This window comes from Apium graveolens, unplaced genomic scaffold, assembly GCF_009905375.1.
Source record: "Apium graveolens cultivar Ventura unplaced genomic scaffold, ASM990537v1 ctg7524, whole genome shotgun sequence".
In the NCBI taxonomy this organism is placed as follows: domain Eukaryota; kingdom Viridiplantae; phylum Streptophyta; class Magnoliopsida; order Apiales; family Apiaceae; genus Apium; species Apium graveolens.
In genome coordinates this window covers 3,327-7,749 of record NW_027420394.1, presented here as the reverse complement: position 1 = coordinate 7,749, position 4,423 = coordinate 3,327, and the positions used below count along the sequence as shown (strand labels likewise).

Below are 4,423 nucleotides of genomic sequence, written 5' to 3'. Positions count from 1 at the left end.
TAGGAATTTTGCATCGTGTATAAAGTATACTTTTGTGTTTGTAATTTAGAATTTATATTAATAAATAAAATGTTAATTGATTTTATGGCTAAGTGTCGTTGTTGTATAATAGTAAACAGGTGCGTAAAGTAACTCGTTCCAGTTTTGATGAGTCAGCTAAGATTAAGCTGTGTTGTCGGGTCGTCGAGTTGAACGGAACCCGTATGTAAAAGGATTAGAGTGTTTAGAGTGCCAATATGAATTATTTGATGATCTTGTGTCTGCATGATATTTGATGTATATGTGTTCAAATTTGCGCTCGTGGTATTTTAAATGATTAATAAGAATTTTATTAATCTTTAATCATTTTTTATAAAATTAAACAAATGTGATAAGGTGCGAAATTTGTTATTAGCCTTAAAAAAAGGAAAGTTTAATTATTGTGATTAAGATGGAAATAAATATATTATTTTTAATTAGTCATAAATCAAAAGAGAAAGAAAAAAAAAGAAAGGATTTTATTTATTACCATTTTGCCCTAAAATGTTATATATATAATATATTCCCTTTCCCCTTTTTCTTTCCCCACCGTCCTCTCTCTTTTTCTCTCTTTCTCGAGCTCTCTTCTTCTCTACTCTCGGTATTCACTCTCTCTCCCTTACTCTCTCTCGAATATTCGTCCATTAAAACTCAATATTAGTTTGAGATTTGAGTTCCCCATATCATATATATATATATACATACATGTCTGTGTGTGTTTGTGTGTGTTGGAGTTTGATTTAGAAGGAGACCCTCTCGGTTCTTGTTGTTTATCCGAATTCGTGATTGATTTTCTGCAGAAAACTGTTACTAAATGATTGCATGACTAGTTGCTGTGATTTTCTTGAATAAATCGGTGGTGGTTTTCGTGAAAGGAAACCCTCGAGTTGAGGGAACCACCGAGAACCTCTGCCACCGGCGATGAACTCTGGTGATGTGGTGGTGAACAGTGATGCAAAGTCTTAGTTCTATGATTCCTAAAACAAATCTCTATGTTTAATTGTTGCATGTTTTGATTTGAAAATTTGAAATATGACTTTGATTTTACAAGATTTTGGTTCGGTTTTTGTGATAAATTAATTGATAAAGTTGTTCTTTAAGCTTTGATATGAACTTGAATTGTGTTCTTGATTTAGAGCATGCATGTGTGTTTCGAATGATTGCATGTTGTTAGGAAATGAATAACACACAAAGGGGGGAGGTGAATGTGTTTTACTGTTTTTAAGCTTTTCTTGAATCCTTTCGGCTTGGTTGAAAATTGAATCTTGTAATGAAATGTGTTACTGCAGAAATTAAAACATGCAAGAGTAAGGAACACTGATCTTTTCAAAACTCACTTAATTTTGTATTAAAATTAAGAATGTTTTGCAACAAATTTTCTAGGCTCTTTTGTGTTAAAGAGCTTAGCTTCTTTCTTGAGAGTGTTACAAGATGCTATCTAAATTTTTGCTACTGACTAAAGGACCAGTGTTGACTTTATAACTTAGTTAACTGCTGGTTTACACAGTGTACAATAAGACATGCTATTAGCTTTTCTAAATTGTCACTTGTCATTTCTATTTATAGAAAAGTAGATCTTCCATTTCTGGCTTAGCATATCTTGGCACCCCGTGTTTACTTTGTTCTTCCTTTGTCAGTTAATCTTCACCATTGATCTTGCACATTCTTCAAGCTGCTTTTTGTAAACTTGTCTATCCAGTTATTTGGATTGTTTGTTGATTGTTAATCTTGGATATTGAACTGATCTGCAACTTTGTACTTTAAGATTTTACCTTGAGATCTCCAGTTTAGGTCTAAAGAAAACTTGACATCTCGATAAGTATATTGCCTTATCGAGATCTCTAGTACTCTATATTTAGTTTGGCTTGTAGAGGTTTTCAGTTCTCTATAAGAGAATTTAGGCTTGTCGAGATCTCTAGTCTTCACATCTCCACTTTGACTTATCGATAACCCTTAGTTCTCTAGTGGCTTCTTGACTTGTCGATATCTCAGAGTTCTCTAGTTAAATATAACTTGTCGATATTTTTGAGTTCTCTAGTGAATTTTGACTTATCGATATCTCTGAGTTCTCTAGTGGAACTTGACTTATCGATAACTCAGAATTCTCTAATGAATGTTGACTTTTCGATAACTCTGAGTTCTCTAGTGTATAAATGACTTGTCAATATCTCCAATCTTCATGTCTTCAATTTGGCTTGTCGATATCTCTGAGTACTCTATAAGCTTTCTGAATTCTCTATAAGTTATTCTGGAGTTCTCGAATGACTTCTCTATAACATTAAATCTGTGACTTGTAGAGATCTTGACTTAGAGTATTTTTCCTAAAACAAATTTATTCAACTCCAAGCTTCTTCATAATTCTTCTGAGGCATGATCTTCTTAATCTTCTTCCAGATAGAATTCTTAGGCTCGACACTGTTTATAGAAAAAGGCTCCAGTATGCTCATTTGACATTTTTACAGACTTTAAGTGTTACAAGTACAAAATACAAATTAAGATAACAATACATCTTACTTAGGGTTGACAAAATATCTTAGTCTTGTTGAAGTACATGCATATCTTTTACAACAATCTTCCCCAATTTGTGAGAAGATTGCTTAACACAAATTCATGCCTGTTAACAAGACTAACCCCAAATTTAAAGTGATGGAAAATAAAATTAATACATAAATCTTGATAGAATTACAACTTGTACAACATAAGATTCATAAGGTTCAATGGTTACAAGTATCAGGTAAAAATAGTTTTTGTGTCTGCTTCTTCTCTAAGTTTATCCTTCAAGTGGTCAAGAATTTCAAGTTCTTCTATGATAAGTGTTCCACTTAGAGCTTCTACAAGTTTTTGTAAAACTAATAGGAAGGTGTAGCCGAACACTGTCCCGGAATGCAAACATACACAAAATTTCTGAATACAGATATACCACAAAAATACACACAATCAAATACAATAAAATTTTCAGATCACATCAAGAATGATATATATACACATAAACTTAAAGAGTAAAGAAGTATTGAAACTAAGTATAATGATAGCATAAAAATGGTACCCGCACACTTCCGCATAATCTCTATATATAGTATTCTTCCGCAAGATGAATAACTATCCCTGCAGAATAAAGAATCAATGTTAGATATTATAACAGATAGGATTATGAGCTCATGTAAAGACGTAAACAATATCTAATTTTTAACTCATTGTGCCAATACACTATCCTTCAAATAAATCACATGGACTATTTTCTGTCACTTTGCACTTCATTTCTGGAGGAAGAGTCAATCCCATACTCTTCTCGAATATCATTTTCTGCAAAAATTATTTAAAATCCATTCAATAGGATAGCTCAGGAATAAAATATAACACATATTAGAGAAAACCCAATTTTAGGCATCATTAATCTAAACAAACATAGCCATGAAGTTCTTAATATTCCACAAGCTAATATGACCTATGGCATTTTATACTTAACAGTACGCTTTTTTAAAATATGGTTATTTCATTAGATTAGTTAAGGGTTAATGAAACATCACATGAAACAGTGTACATCCACAACTCTTAAAGAAATACCAATCCCTTACTTGCTAATTTGATATAGGTTGCTTGACACATACAAGAATAGATTTTAGGTTAGAAAGAACAAAAGCGTACATCTAATTTACTGAACTGGGGGAGTTTGGGAGAAGCAGAAAGTGCAGTACAGCTTTCCCCTTGTGATCATAGACATAGAGTAGATGAGTTTGGAATCAGAAAGGTCCAAAAAACAAGTATGAAATCAGTAATCATAAAAGTAGCACTGTCCAAGCTAATCACTCACAAACTTATGACATGTCCTTGAGAGCATTCGTTTCCGAACCAAGAACAAGGACCAAAATCCCCTTCAATAGTACTATTCTAGTTAGCTGAAGCCCAAAATGGATCATTCTCAACTATGTCACGAAACCGCAATGACGCCACACATGCATCAAATATCACATTTTATCAGCAAACACATTCCCTTCTCAAAACTAATAAAAATAGAATTAAGGAAAAGTGAAAATCATCTCTTGCCTTCAGAATTAAGAGCCCCAACAAAAACTCAAATTCAGTTGAAAAACCACACAACAACCAGAATTCATTGTCATTACAAGTATATGATCACAAAATCTCCACATTGCACTCATTGTAGGCTGTAGCCTAATTCAAAACCACCCTAGTCAACAAATATAAATGTCAAAAACGAAATATCCGTAACATTTCCCCGAAACAAATCGAAATTCCAGAGTATATATACATATGTCATACCAAAACACACACACAGTGACTCAATTGAAACTAACGACTTGCTCTGGGTGTTATTGAGATGTGAGAAAAATAATAATGGATAGCTGACATAAATTAAGAGAGAGTGTAGAATTACCTAGCAATTGGG

At 32.8% G+C, this 4,423-nt stretch overlaps 1 long non-coding RNA gene across 3 annotated transcripts; it reads right to left on the bottom strand.

The window, feature by feature from the left end:
* Positions 1-2,478: 2,478 nt before the first annotated feature.
* Positions 2,479-4,076, bottom strand: LOC141704175 (uncharacterized). 3 transcript variants are annotated; one of them, XR_012567859.1, is made up of 4 exons: positions 3,830-4,076; positions 3,664-3,722; positions 3,065-3,321; positions 2,479-2,922 (listed from the first exon to the last, which is right to left on the bottom strand). It is a non-coding gene; the product is annotated as an uncharacterized LOC141704175 (long non-coding RNA). The 3 variants fall into 3 exon arrangements; XR_012567858.1 differs by having other exon boundaries at positions 3,664-4,076; XR_012567860.1 differs by lacking the exon at positions 3,664-3,722.
* Between the last annotated feature and the right edge of the window lie 347 nt (positions 4,077-4,423).